General features: G+C 42.7%; 1 pseudogene; it reads right to left on the bottom strand.

Annotated features, from left to right (window-relative positions):
* Nucleotides 1-7,504: 7,504 nt before the first annotated feature.
* Nucleotides 7,505-16,450, bottom strand: part of LOC141127108 (uncharacterized) — a 29,873-nt pseudogene continuing 20,927 nt past the window's right edge.

Genomic DNA, 16,450 nt, shown 5'->3' with positions numbered 1-16,450 from the left:
AGTCACGGCTTTATGTATCGTGGGAGAAAACGCTGTTGCTGTCAAGATAAATAAATCCACGCTGCAACTGAATGGCATACCTGCTAAGCAAATGATGGTTAACAATAAAACAAAGTAACATTACAGTATAACAGTAAGACTTACCATACCTGCAAAGCAAATACAAAAAAAAATAATAAAAAATAAAACATTTAAACGCAACCTGTGCCTAAAATATATATATGCCGAAGTATGGGGGCATCCTCCCGCAAAAGGCAGGAGTAAATCGCTCCTCCACCCACTGCTGCCGCCACGCTTCGGCATACATGCTGAAGTATGTAACTGTGGTGGTGAAATCACCTCTGACAGCGCTGGAGTCACGGCTTTATGTATCGTGGGAGCAAACGCTGTTGCTGTCAAGATAAATAAATCCGCTCTGCAGCTGAATGGCGTACCTGAAAACAAAAAAATGGTTACCAAACATGATAAAAACATAACAACAATAAAACATTGCAGAATAGAATACAGTAAAAAAGAGCAGAACAGTAGAGAGAGAATAGAGAGAGAGAACAATAAAACGACAACTATTTTTGGTTTTTATTATTTTATATATTTTTTGTGTTTTTTTTTTTTTTTTTTACTTTTTTTTTTTTTTTTTACACTTTTTTTTGTAACTTTAACTTTTGTAACTGGTACCAGGTTTGGGTCTCTCAAAATGCGATGGCATCTTGGGAGACCCTGTGAAAGTGTGTCCTAGTCTGTGCAGTGCTGTACCCTACGCTAATACTCAACTAGTGTATGGTAGTGTTCAAAACATTCACCAATGCAAAGACCAGGATTGTCAGGACAGGAGGGACAATAATACCGGGTGTCACGCCTAAATCGGCGCTTGCTGCAGACACAACATCTTTTTTGGGGGGCTCGTTGGGTAGGGGTACTCAGGAGGACATAAAGAAAATGCCTCTCATGCAGCCGGCTTACTGCATTTGGTTGGGAAAGGTGAGGTGGAGCACCGTCTGGAAACAGAAGGGCTCTGACAATCTCTTCCTGGAATTTAAGGAAGGATCCAGTCCATCCTGAAGCTCTGTATAGCACATAAGCGTTCAGCAAAGCCAATTGAAATAAATAAACAGACACTTTTTTGTACCAGCGTCTGGCCTTACGGGCAACTAGGTATGGCGCCAACAACTGGTCGTTGAGGTCCACCCCTCCCATATTTTGGTTATATTCGTGGACACAGACGGGTTTCTCCACAACACCAGTCGCTGTAGTAATTTGGACCGTCGTGTCTGCATGAAGGGGGGTAAGAACGAAAACATTCTTATTATCCCTCCACTTCATAGGGAGCAAATTATTACACTGCAAGCAGGCTCTCTCCCCCAGCCTAAGACAGGAATCTACAAGCCGCTGGGGAAAGCCCCGGCGATTAGGTCGCACGGTGCCACATGCTCCAATCTGATGATCAAAAAGGTGACTAAAAAGTGGCACGCTCGTGTAATAATTGTCCATGTACAAGTGGTACCCCTTTCCGAATAAGGGTGACAAAAAGTCCCACACAATCTTGCCAGCGCTTCCTATGTAGTCAGGACAGTTTGTCGGCTCTACGTGACTATCTTTACTCTCGTAAACCATAAAACTACATGTATAGCCTGTGGCCCTGTCACAGAGCTTATACATCTTGACCCCGTATCTGGCACGCTTGCTGGGAAGGTACTGTTTGAATGACAAGCGGCCAGAAAACTTAATCAGGGACTCATCAATGCAGACAACTTGATGGGGAGTAAACAAGTCTGCAAAACGTTGGTTGAAGTGGTTTACGAGGGGCCAAATTTTGTAGAGCAGATCGTATTCAGGGTCTCCATGAGGACGACAGAGTTCATTGTTGTTGAAGTGCATGAACCGCAAAATCTGCTCGTATCGTGCCCTGGTCATGGAGACGGAGAACAAGGGCATATGGTGAATTGGGTCAGTGGACCAATATGACCGCAACTCACTCTTTTTAGTTATGCCCATGTTGAGGGAAAGGCCCAGAAAGAGCTGAAATTCGGACACCATAATTGGTCTCCAATCTCCTGAAGGGAGGACTGGGGAATAGTGGCGATGTGTTGACCAGCGTATAAATTGCTTTGGTCCACAATAGATCTATAGAGTTCTTCGGTGAAAAACAGTGAATAAAAATCAAGTGGCGTAAAATCAACTGTTTCCACCTGAATTCCGGGTTGGCCAGTGAATGGGGGAAGTACAGGTGCTGCAGAAGTGGTGGGTTCCCAATTCGGATTGGAGAATGCAGCAGGAAGGGCACTATGGGCACGACGGGCCTGTGTTCGTCTTCTTGGTGGCAGCGGGACACTACATGTGCTTGCCACCTCGCCAGCTTGAACTGCACTTATGGGACTCGCCACGTCACCAAGTGTTACTGCAGTGCTGGATATATGACCAAGGTGTAATAGGCCTCTGGTGCTTGCCAGTTCACCAGAAGGAATAGCGTAGTACTAGTACTTCTCTGCTCCATACGAGGGACCTGCAGTTCTTGCACTTCAAGGACAGAAGAAGAAGATTGGGGTCTGGTACGCCTGACCTTGGCAGGGACCACAACTCCGTCGTCAGAGCTTTCTGTCATGGAGCCGCTGTCGTCTACAGGATCGTATTCTGAGCCTGAATCTGACAGATGAGTGACTTCCTCTTCACTATCTGTCATGCTCAGAAACGTTTAGGCCTCTTCACTAGTGTACCTTCGATTTGCCATTTTGGGCTCTAAATTTAGTGGTACACTAGTGAGACTCACAGGCAAAAAAGCTCCTGACTGTCAGCGACTGTATCAAAACGCTACCAAAAAACTGTTAGCGATCACAGGGATCAGGTCTGACTCTGCGAACGCTGCAGTTATGTGTGCTTAGTGTTTTGTAAGTGTCAGTGATCGATCGATACTGCACTTGGGTGGGCTGGGCAGGGCTGGGGCGAGGGGCAAAACGCAGGTGCTAGCAGGTATCTGGGCTGATCCCGCTAACACTGCGTTTTTGGGAACCCTAAACTGCTGGAGACGCTAGTATGGATCTGATCGGATCAGATATTGATCCGTTCAGATACTATACCACTAAGGGAGGTGTATGCTATGTGCTTGGGTGTTAGCGGTACTGGCACTAACCTAATGCTGCCTGGGGTGATGCAGACCTTATCTGACCCTAAAAACTTAACTTATATCACAGCCGGGCGATTAGGGGGTTAAACCTTTATAAGGTAATAAACGGCGGGTGCCCTGAAACTATAATAAACTATAAAAAACAAACTAACTAACCAGCGTCACCCGTAACAGTTATGCGGTGATCACTGGTGAAAGGGTTAACTAGGGGGCAATCAGGGGGTTAAAACCTTTATTAGGTAGTATATGGGGGCCCCTGTCGCTATAAAACACTGACGGCGAACCTATATACTTACCTCCCTAACTAGCGTCACCTGTGTCACTAATACAGCGATCAGAAAAACGATCGATTAGTGACACTGGCGACGGGGGGGTTATCAAGGGGTTAAAACTTTATTAGGGGGGTTAGGGGGGTACCCTAGACCTAAAGGGGGCTAACCCTAACTGCCCTACCACTTATAACTGTCACAAACTGACACCAATGCAAAAAAAACAAAACTGCTATTGGTGTCACTGTGACAGGGGGTACAGGGGGGTGATCAGGGGGTGATCGGTGGGTGATGGGGGGTGAAAAGTGTGCCTAGTGTGTTCTACTGCAAGTGTAGTGTTGGTGCAACTCACATTGACGTCTTCTCTCCTCGGCGCCGGAACGAAAAGACTGGCTCGAGGAGAGATGACATCACTTCCTCTGCCACTGTTTACATTACAGCAGCAGAGGAAGATTTTCATTCGTGGGGAGCGATCGCGAGGGGGTGGCCACGAATGAGTGGCCTCCCCCTCAGCCTGTGTCGCTTCGCCAACTAAGCCGACCGCCTCGGGCGATGCGCCCCCAGCCCGCGGGAGGCAGATCACGTACCAGGTACGTGATTTTGCCTGCCCGTGCCATTCTGCCGCAGTATATCTGTGTTAGGCAGTCAGCAACTGGTTAATTTGATTTGGTATCAACTTCCTTCAATCCCCTGTACAGAGTTCAGACCAAAAGAAAGAGAAAAAGCACAAAAAGCCAATCAGTTGTGCTGCAGTGCTTATGTGATAACAAGGATCATGGAAACATACTGATAGGAGGAAAGAACTGAGTGACAGTAAAATGAGCCCATCATATCATAAGTCAAATTCCCAAGCTAACTTTAATGTCAGGCAGAGCCGTGTAAATCTCAGGATGTGATTGACAGAAGAAATAACACTCTTTAACAGGTAAAACAGTTAACTTAATAATATTTCATATGTGTATTTAGTTATTTAGGGTTTTGCTTTAAAAAGATTAAAATAAAACTGACCCCAGATCATTAAAGTTTCTGGTTAAAATATTGCTTGTGACAAACTAGTTTTAATTCAATTGTTTTATTGACTATTTCTGGAAAACTGTACCAGTAATTAGCCCTATTTTACATGACAGTTATTTTACACAGGCTCCTAATTATTTTTAATGTGTGATTATTAAAAATAAAAATCTGGAAAAGACTCAACACTCATAACAAAATCTGTCAGACCCTTGAGATAGTAAGATTGTTAATGGTCTAATTTGTGGCACATAATTGCATAAAACATAAAATGTGGCATTGTTTTTACCCTTTTGTATCTCATAAGTGGATTGTCAAGAAGCGAACTGGTCCAGTCTTCCTTGAGACCTAAAGCAGTTTTAAACCCAAAAACAAAACAAATATATTGCAGATTACCAATTCTTAGATGAGGTGGCTGTATTAGTTTTTCTATTTTCCCTTTATTTTCTCCTGTTGCCCCAGCCAGTAAGTCTAATGTTTTTCAACTTTCTTTAACAGACCAAGCTGTCCAGACAAATTAGCAGTTATGCCCTGTACACACGGTCGGACTTTGTTCGGATATTCCGACAATGAAATCCTAGGATTTTTTCCGACGGATGTTGGCTCAAACTTGTCTTGCATACACACGGTCACACAAAGTTGTTGGAAAATCCGATCATTCTAAACGCGGTGACGTAAAACACGTACGTCTGGATAATAAACGGGGCAGTGGCCAATAGCTTTCATCTCTTTATTTATTCTGAGCATGCGTGGCACTTTGTCCGTCGGATTTGTGTACACACCATCGGAATTTCCGACAACGGATTTTGTTGTCGGAAAATTTTATGTCCTGCTCTCAAACTTTGTGTGTGGGAAAATCCGATGGAAAATGTGTGATGGAGCCTACACACGGTCAGAATTTCCGACAACAAGGTCCTATCACACATTTTCCATTGGAAAATCCGACCGTGTGTACAGGGCATTAGAGTGTTGAGGTAAACCATTTACCAAATGACAGGGGTGCTTATAATTGTCAACTTTTATGTATTTATTTAAAACCCTTATCCCAAAGGGAAAGAAAACTGTTGCTGTAACTACTTAAAAAGCTTTAACTGGAGTTCAGTTTTAATTGTTAGCTATGTCAACCTAAATCTGCTGGTGTTACAACACTACCTTTTCCTAGATTAAAGCTGATTAAATGCTGCTGTCCACTCCAAAAGTATCTCAATTGCACCTCCATCCAGAGTAGCAAGAAACGGGTTTTTGGGACTTTGACACTGAGGCACAAGACAAATTGCAAAAATTGTTTAATTGGCATATAAACAAAGCATGCCTCATAAACATGTGATGGTTGAACATGGGCATTTTTCTATATAAAAGGCAATGGCATACAAAAAAGAGGAATATATATATATATATATATATATATATATATATATATATATATATATATATATACATATATTCCTCTTTTATATATATATGCACACTTCTGAAATCGCATGGTATTCCATGGAAGTATCTAGTATAAAAGTCAAATGGTTATTGAGTAATAGATACAAACGGGTTATAGGATACAAATGAATCACAGTTGAGGTCAAGCTGTGTGTTGGGAACATGATGACATTGATAGGCTTGACACGTTTCATGGCCAGTTGTCACTCTTTAGAAGCTAATGCATAGCATATCTGAAAAAAATTTAAAAAAAGGTACCAAATAGGATCTAATGTTTTGCCCGGATAGTGAGAAAGAAGGTAGGGGCAAGGGGAAACAAGATGTACAAGATGTGTATCTCCCTGAAATACTTACAGTCAGGTCCATAAATATTGGGACATCAACACAATTCTAATCTTTTTGGCTCTATAATATCCCAAAGGGGAAAGGGTGAAGAAAAACAAGGAGGTGTGCAGCATTGCTGATAGAGAGGAAATCACAGGGATAGTTACCTGGTGATATTGCACAGAGACATGCTCTGAGACATGATGTGCATGTGTGAGGAGAAAGCCAAAGTGTGAACAAGACTCCCAGTGTGGGTATAAGTAACACCTAACACTCCCTGAGCTCCTCCCATACACAATCATAGATAAGAAACCAACACCCATTGTTGCCTGGAAAAGTGAAAAGTGTAGTGCATGCAAAGTGAAAGAAACCATATACCACAAAGGAGAAAAGAGAATAAAAAGGTGCAAAATCACATGAAGATGCAGTTTCCCAAAGAGGGGAACGGTGAGGGAAAACAAAAAGGTGTGCGATAATGGCGATGAAGAGGAAATCACAGGGATAGTTACCTAGTGACATTGCACAAAGATGTGCTCTGACACAATGTGCATGTGTAAGGAGAAAGCCAGAGTGTGAACAAGACTCCCAAGGGGGTGTAAGTGATGCCTGACACTCCCCGGGCTCCTCCCAGCGTCACACTAAGCATGGAGAGATGGCCTCGCCACAGCGGCAACACCGTCTGCTGATGGCACCCAACGACTGCCTCCCTGTACCAGCTAGGTGATTGACAAGTCGGTGTCATGACGTCCGCCAGGACGCACAACACGCAGCGCGGGGTGTAGTGCCGATGCTCATTAGGAAACCCGCCCCACCTGGTGTTAGGAAACCCGTCCGTGTTACTCCATCGTCCTTCCAAACACATCTGGTCCGAACACGTTTCTTTCAAAAACTCCCCAAGCCCCTCCCACCAACTTCCTGCCTACCAACTTCCTCTGCTCAGCTCCAAAAACCTATACAACTGGTTTATTCACATATCAATGAAGGGGAAGAGCCTCTGTAAACATATGCTCTTAAATAATATATCTAACTCCATATTATTGCAATAAAGTCACTATACAAATGGCCATAGCAAACACATACCACCTCTTGACTTTATAGAAAAATATAGGAAAGTTCAACATCTCCTAAAGCCCTTTGTCCAGGAAAGGGCAAAATAAACCCCCGTATTGTAAATGGGAGGGGAAAATTCCCTTTCGACCCCTGTTTCTTCTGGGCGGTCAGACTTTTGTTTTGTTGTCCCTGGAAGGCTGCAACATTACTTTTGAGCAGGGTTAACAGTGTTTTTGGCAGTTAGTGTAAAGATAGTCCCAGATGAAAGTCTCTTGTCTTCTTGGTCATAAGGAAATGCTCAAATGAAAGTCCACTCCGATTCAGCTACCATCAGGATATCATCCACATCTTCCTCAGGCTCTCTTCTGGTCTGCCTCCTCCCATTTAGCATGATCATCTGCTCTGTGTGCTCCACCTCTCGATGCTCAGTACCTGAAAAGAGTAAGAGACAAAGCAGATTATATGTTCTTTCCAACTGTGCCAAAAACATAGCTCATGCTCACAATTCTCTATCTGCCCATTTCTAACTGCAAAACTATTGTAGGGTGCCCACTGTTGCCTTGAAACACTTTCACAGAATGGCATTGACTTCCAACGGAATGAATAAACTTGCATGTCTCTCCGTGCTGTCCTGGGAAGAAAACAGGCCTTCTTTTGTCCAGTCTTCACAGCATGGCACATTTTTGATAAATGTCCCATTTTATGGCAACAGAAACACTTAATGTGACTGAATCTACCATTCCCAACCACTTGCTTCCACTTCTTAAGCAATGCTGGTGTAGGAATCCCATCTATTTCCTACACCAGCCCCCACCTTAAGTAAATCAATCCACATGTGTCTCCTGGAGATCATAGACCTTGCCTTCTTTGTATCTGACTCAACTCGGCCATTTGAGCTGATCAAATCCTCAGCTTCTCGATTATGGGAAGTAACAGTGGCACATGTCCTACTTCTGCTTTCAGGCTTCAGGCCTTTGTCCTTTATGAGGGCATCATTAGACTTGTTCATGAGGGCCGCACACCGCTCATTCAAATATACAGCTCAGCCTACAGGAGTTTGAACACACTTCAAAGCCACTGCAGGTTTAACTTTGATTACCCTACATTCTACATCTTTTTCCTTGCTTGCAGTTTCTTCCAAACACTTGGACGCCACTGCAAGCTGCTCCTTCAGTAAACCTCATTCTAATTCTGCCTTTTCCCTCATTTCAGATTCAATATGTAGAGCATGCAGGAAGTGCAAACCAAAGACAGCAACTGCCCGCATCTCTCCCTTACTGAACCCAAAGGTTTTGAGACTAAAATCCGAGGAAAGATCAGAGACTCCATCCCAAACTCTGTTCGAAGGAGAAGCACATCCAGCCAGCTCCTTTACAACAGACATTCACTGACTAGTTATGGCCCAGATAGGAAGGGTGTACGCCTTCCAGTCCTCCTGGACACCAGAAACCTTTGCAGACTTACTCTTCCTAAACAGTGTACGCAGCATCTTCCCCCAGCACAAGCAACAAAACACACCACAGAAAAACAGGTCTGCTTCAGTTGAGATTTTAGCACAAATCCCGGACGAGCCCCCAATGTTATGCTTTCCGTCTATCTATTAAAGTTCTTGCGGTAAAACTAAGGAAGCTTAGACTTCTGTAGTGTATCAATGCTTTACTAAACAGAGAAGCTGTACATACAACTGTAGGATACACAATACAACACAATTCATAGCTTACAAAATATTCCTACAAATATAAGCATGTACAATATGTACGCATTAAGTAAACTAAACAGTTACTCAGCTTAGGGTTTAAGATGTAATGTCCTTCATGGTTCCTTGCTCAGTCCAACTTAAAATGTCTCCAAAGTTATCCAGCTTCTGGCAGTCATGTGTTACTCCATCATCCTTCCAAACACATCTCTTGTTCGAACACATGTTTCTTTCAAAAACTCCCCAAGCCCCTCCCACCAACTTCCTGCCTACCAACTTCCTCTGCTCAGCTCCATAATCTATACAACTAGTTTATTTTCATATCAATGAAGGGGAAGAGCCTCTGTAAACATATGCTCTTAAATAATATATCTAACTTCATATTATTGCAATAAAGTCACTATACAAATGGCATAGCAACACAATTAGTCCAGTATAATTTACTCTTCAGACATATTTGAATTTTCTCACCCTTACGTTTGGAGGGTGCCCCTGGGGTGTGTCGATGTGCTTGCTTCTTCCTTGGATTCATTCCCTTAGCTCCCGGGATAGACTTGCCTTGCAGACCCTGACTTGCAACACTGCTTATTTAGAACAATATATATGTAAGTATTCCAGGGAGATACATATCTTGTTTCCCCATTAGTATCTATTACTCAATAAGCATTTGGCTTTTTATAATTCCATGGGATACTATGCGATTTCAGATGCATGCATGTATATATATATATATATATAATTTATAAAGCTCAAAGGGTGAGGTGCACATCGATCATGGTAGTATGTGCAAAAGCAATCAAGCCTTCTCAAGAGCTTATATCATAGTAAAATCATAATAAAAATCAAGAGGGATTGCTGCACAAAAAAGTGTTTTAATGAAAAAATTAAAACATCCGAAATATACAGGCAGTCATAGTAGTAACAGTTTCGGGCTAATACAGATCACGCCCTGCTTCAAAACTTTATGCCTATGAATGACCACATAAATGGAATGATATATATATAGAACTCATCTGTAATCTATTAAGCAATCAAACAGTCTGTCTGGAATCAATTAATTAATGAATCATAGTGAACTAAAACATATGGTGAAATATACAATGTAATACAATCTCGGAACAAAAGATCAACAGGTATAACAGTATTCCTACACTTCACAGATTATATTGATCGATCGGGAAAAACATATGTGATGTATCAAAATTATTTATAACACAATGAAGAAAAAGTATAATGTGATAATGAACACATCGACAAGGAAAAATATTTTTCTTTGTCAATGTGTTCATTATCACATTATACTTTTGTGGCTATGGCCACATCCTGTGCATCAGGACCTATGCGGACCTCAGGAGCTGTGGCCGAAGGGAGTGTATACAGGGATGGCCTGGGTTCTGTCTGGTCGATTAAAAACTGCAGGCTGGGGTAATACCCCAGCCTGGGGACATATAAGTCATCCGCTGCTGCTCCTGACCTTGTTCAGCTCCCTTTTAAATGTACTTCTCAGGTCAGCAATTTTTTTGCTTTACATAGTTGATGTCTGCCCTGGGGTACACTGGTTTGACCAACTCCACCATTTTCTCCAAAGCTGCCTTCCTCAAGATTTTATTGGAGTAGTCTCTACTCTTGACCTTCCAGAGATAGGGCAGCTCCTGAGTACAAGTCAATGAATTGGGGTAGAAAATCAGGTGAGGTAAATGTATCCGTCATGATAAATGATATGATGCCTGCAAGACAGAACACAAGACAAACCATAATGTCTGGCTTAACCCATAAGCTGGTCCCAATATAGGCCTCAATCTAAGCAGTATAGGCCACTACCCATCTATGCCCCAATTTCCAATTGTACCTTTGTTTTATGCCTCCTTTCTTGCAGTGGCGATCGTTCATCCTCTACTCCAAGATCATTCCTACGGCCGTTCCATCGACTGTGCATTCTGGCTTTATATACATTGCGCATGCGTCAAACTCTGCTCTCAGTGCATCATGACGCTGGTGCGTGACCATCTCTCTTCTGCATGCGACTAGATGGCGGAGATGGTGTACATCCCAGAGAATTCCAACTGCAAGCTGCGCAATTATGAAAGGCCCGACAGCCAAAAGGACCTCATTTTGGAGAAGGTCATCGCTGTTTTGCAGTGCAAATTTTCAGTGGAATGATCAAAAGACCAAACCTGAAAATGATGGTCTGATCTCAAACACCGTGAACAAGATCAGATGGAGTACATACATCAGATCATAAAAAAAGTAAGCAATATTTGTATCTAAACAATATGTATATGTGTAAATTAGCTGTCTGTATATGTTCTTTAACCACTTGACCACTGGGCACTTAAACCCCCTTCCTAACCAGACCAATTTTCAGCTTTCGGTGCTCTCACATTTTGAATGACAATTACTCAGTCATGCAACACTGTACCTATATGAAATTTTTGTCCTTTTTTCACACAAATAGAGCTTTCTTTTGTGGTATTTAATCACTGCTGGGTTTTTTTATTTTTTGCGCTATAAAAGAAAAAAGACTGAAAAGTCTGTAAAAAAAATGCATTTTTCTTAGTTTCTGTTATAAAATTTTGCAAATTAGTAATTTTTCTTCATATATTTTGGCCAAAATTTATACCGCTACATATCTTTGGTAAAAATAACCCAAATCAGTGTATATTATTTGGTCTTTGTGAAAGTTATAGAGTCCACAAGCTATGATGCCAATCTCTGAAAATTGATCACACCTGAAGTACTGACGGCCTATCTCATTCCTTGAGACACTAACATGCCAGGAACGTACAAATACCCGCCAAATGACCCCTTTTTGGAAAGTAGACATTCCAAGGTATTTAGTAAGAGGCATGGTGAGTTTTTTGAAGTTGTAATTTTTTCCCACAATTCTTTGCAAAATCTTTTTTTTTCACAAAATTGTCATATTAGCAGGTTATTTCTCACACACAGCATATGCATAGCACACATTACACCCCAAAACACATTCTGCTACTCCTCCTGAGTGTGGCGATACCACATGTGTGAGACTTTTACACAGCGTGGCCACATGTAGAGGCCCAACATGCAGGGAGCCCCATCAGGTGTTCTTGGAGCATAAATTACACATATAATTTCTTGACTACCTCTTGCACTTTTGAAGGCCCTTGAGAACCAGGACAATGGAAATGCCTCAAAAATGACCCAGTTTTGGAAAGAAAACAACCCAATGTATAATCTGAGGCATATCGAGTTTTTTGAACATGTTATTTTTTTCTACAAGTTTTTGGAAAATGTATAAAGAAAATGAAAATGCATTTTTTTTACACAACGTCCATTTATCCATTTACACAATAGTTCTAACACATAGCATGTACATACCAAAAATTACTTCTCCTGAGTATGGCGATACCACATGTGTGAGACTTTTCCACAGCATGGCCACATATAGAGGACCAACATGCAGGGAGCACCATTAGGTGTTCTAGGAACATAAGTTTCAAATCTAATTTGACTACCTATTACACTTTTGTGAGGCATTGTAGTGGCATGGATGTGGCATGGATAAGCATGAATGGGGATGGATGAACCCTGGATGGGGATGGCTGAGCATGAATGAGTATGGCCGGGTGCGGCTGAGTACGGATGGGTACGGCTGAGTATGGCTGGGTATAGATGGTACGACTGGATACGACTGAGTACAGCTGGGTATGACTGAGTACGGCTGGGTACGGATGGGTATGGCTGGGTACGGCTGAGTATTGCTGGGTATGGCTGAGTATGGATGGATATGGCTAATTATGGATGGGGGTGGATGGGATGGCTGAGCATGGATGGATGAGTATTGCTGAGGATGGATGGATGGCTGAGCATGGATGGATGGATGAGTATGCTGAGTATGGATGAGGATGTATGGATGAGTATGCTGAGTATGCATGGGTGAGCATGGATGGATGGATGAGTATGCTGAGTATGGATGGGTATGCAGAGTATGGATCGGTATGCTGAGTATGGATGGATGGATGAGTATGCAGAGTATGGATGGGTATGCAGAGTATGGATGGGTATGTCGAGTATGGATGGGTATGCAGAGTATGGATGGGTATGCAGAGTATGAATGAATGGATATGCAGACTATGGATGGGTATGCTGAGTATGGATGGATGGATGGATATGCAGAGTATGGATGGATAGATGAATGGGTATGCACTGTATGGATGAGTGTGCAGAGTATGGATGAGTATGCAGAGGATGGATGGATGGATGGATGGGTATGCATGGCTGAGTATGCAGAGTATGGATGGGTATGCAGAATATGGATGAGTATGCAGAGTATGGATGAGTATGCAGAGGATAGATGGATGGGTATGCATGGCTGAGTATGCAGAGTATGGATGGGTATGCAGAATATGGATGAGTATGCAGAGTATGGATGAGTATGCAGAGGATGGATGGATGGATGGATGGGTATGCATGGCTGAGTATGCAGAGTATGGATGAGTATGCATGGCTGAGTATGCAGAGTATGGATGGGTATGCATGGCTGAGAATGGATGGATAGATAGATTTGTCACTGAGCAGCGCTGTGGGCACTACACATCCAGCCCACAGCTCTGCTGCCACCGATCTCTCCCCTCTCCGCTCACACTGGATGGAGAGGGGAAGAGGAATCGGATACCACGCTGGTTTGTTTACATGTGATCGCTCCCTCATTTGACAGTGAGATCACATGGTAAACGGCGGCGATCAGCGGACCCAGGGGTCGCGCATGTGTTCGGGTGCGCGCACCAGGGGGCGCGCGAGAGTGAGATTCTGGGAGGACGTCACTGTACGCCCTCCCAGAGTTATGCAACCGCCCTGTAGCCGTCATTTGGCTATGGGCCGGTTGTTAAGTGGTTAAACAAGTAGCTCTAGAGAATTCTATATAAGCTTTTCTAAAATCTTTGTATGACTTGGGATTCCAAAGATGAAGGTAAATATAAAGCATATATGAACATTCTTATTTGGGCATGTTTTTGGATATTCCTTTTTTTGGAACTTATTGTTTTTTCTTCTTTCAACAGGGAGGCACCAAAAAAGTTGGCTCCAGCCAAGCCACCACAAGGGACAAAGGGAGGCTTCCCTCGCTCGGGCCCCAACAGGGGAGGCAACAAGGCCATCGTCCCCCCAAAAACAAAAGTGCCAACTTCAAACACACTCATTTAGCCACTGACAGGGGTATTTCCAGGTGGGCCAAAGGCCATGGGCTTAGGGCAGAACTTAAGGGGTAAAGAACACTTTCTGGTTGCTGCCTGGCTCATCAGTGCCCATTAATGCAGCCTTGCCAGTGTAGATATAGGAAGAGGAGAAGCCCCGGGGCTCCCAGTCACAAAGTGTCACGCCTGCTACGATGGTCATCATATATCCCATATCTCATAGGAGACAAGAGGGGTGGGGGGCAACTGAAGAACTTTTTCAATGTTGGCACTTGTCAAGTGTTTGCCCTCTGTAAAATGCAGTGTAGAGTGCAGCATGGTGGAGTCGACCAGTCAGAAGCAATCATTGACATCAGACTAAGTGCAAAGTTGGTCAACTAATGTAGAAAAATGGATGCTATAAAGAGATGTGACTTGGGGTGGCTTAATGAATGATGTATTGTTTCTATTTTAGAGGAAAGTGAGTGTGTCACCCAGGATGTTTCTTTGGAGCCATGGGATCTGACTCCTGGACGCAGCACAGACATTGCCATTGTGGTCGTCAAATCCCCTGACGCGAGTCACAGTGAGGGCCAAAGCGAACCAGAAGAGGAAGAAAGTATTCGGGACCCTCTTGTTTGCGCAAGTACGTTTTTTTGGAATCTTGCTTGAAATGTGTATACATGTCGGGTGTTAGATGTCCAAGCCAAACACGCACTCCACACATTACCAAAGTATGTAGTGCCTTAACATTAGCATTGAGAAGAAAGAGGTGGAAGGAGTTGGCAGTGTTGCTAGGTACCCGAGTTTGGGAGACCCAGGCACCAGGGCCAAGATTACAGAGTAGTTGCAGTGTGTACATTCCTAGTAGTGTAGGTGTCTGAAGGGTAAGCAGGTTGCAAGCAACAATAGACTGGGTAGGTAAGTATTTCCTGAATTTGACTAGTAACTTGACCCTAACTCACTATGTAGTGCCTCAGCCACTTGACCATCGTTCCCTTAATACTTTTTACTCTTCTTACTAGCTCATGATCTTCCACGATGTACTATTGGCAGAATATAGTGCTGATATGTTGCATTGTTTGAAGGACCCGGAGCAAATCAAGGAGGCTGCCACTGCTTTACAGCAAAGAATCAGAGATTTGTGGACATGCTTGCCAAATTCTAATTTCCTCTTGCCTGGTCTGAAGTTTATTGTTCCACTTGTTGGCTCCTGTTTGCCCTTTTAACAATCACCATGTTTTATGACTTTTTAATGTGAAAGTTTAGTGACAGAACTCAGTGTTTCTACACTCCACTCCTCTAGGTGCACCACCAGGTCCTGTCCTGTTTTCTTGATTCTCTTCAGTCTAAAAATGAGTGTGCAAATTACTAACAGTGAAAATGACAACATCACATGTGCCAAATTCAAGGAATCTCGAAAACATGACCTGGATTTGCATATTGAGGAGGAGAGTTGGGAAACACTGATCTAACTAATGTGAATTGTAATGTTTATGTGTTTTTTATAATCTAAAACCCCAAATTTGAAGGTGCCCCCAAATTGGGGTTTAACATTCTTATTTCTCCCATGATCACATGCCTAAAAATGTGTGTAGTTTCATACATCTATCTTTCAAAAACCCCAAAACACACAGTGTGTCAACATGTGCTATCTCCCATCACAGGTTATCAATTGACGCATTTTGGGGGTACAACCCCTTCCTCATAACTAAAGTAGCTCAGAAGAAGGGGTTGCACCCCCGAAACACGTCCATTGATACCCCGTGATGGGAGATAGCACATGTTGACACTAAGGGACATTCAATATTTATGCCTTTACATGTATGTGGCTTCAAATTTTGGCTTTTAGAGGGGTGAGATCACCCCTTCTGAGGAAGGCAACATCCACACAGTCTTGGAATACTAATATCTCGTTTGGGCTTCACTTTACCAAACTCGAACTTTGTAAGTTACTGAGTTTGGGATGTGTATCTAATGTTTTAGAACATGCCTGTTTAGCCACAAAAAAGGAGAAAGATTGCAAAACAAGCATGTTATACACCAAGATGTTGGTTTGTTTTAAAACCTTAAAACGCACATTTGAATGTGCTTTGAGTAAAATTTTTTTTACTAAACAATGTGTGGCTTATTATTTCATTGCTCAATACCAGTGTATTTTGTAAGTTATTGTAGTTACAGTGACAATGTGCTCTTAAATGTGGACAACTCCTGAAATTTTTAGGCCTCAAAAAAACAAACAAAAAGGAGTTATGGCATAATGGCATAATGTTTTTGAACTTCATGCATCAGATCCATTAAGAACAAAAACATTGTGTGTGCATGTAGCAGACCCACAGCACACCATAATAGTTAGGTGAAGAATATATTGTCACCTCATGTAGCAATTAAGGTACATTTG

The sequence above is a fragment of the Aquarana catesbeiana genome, linkage group LG02 (assembly GCF_042186555.1).
Source record: "Aquarana catesbeiana isolate 2022-GZ linkage group LG02, ASM4218655v1, whole genome shotgun sequence".
NCBI lineage: Eukaryota > Metazoa > Chordata > Amphibia > Anura > Ranidae > Aquarana > Aquarana catesbeiana.
This window is presented reverse-complemented; position numbering and strand designations above follow the sequence as displayed.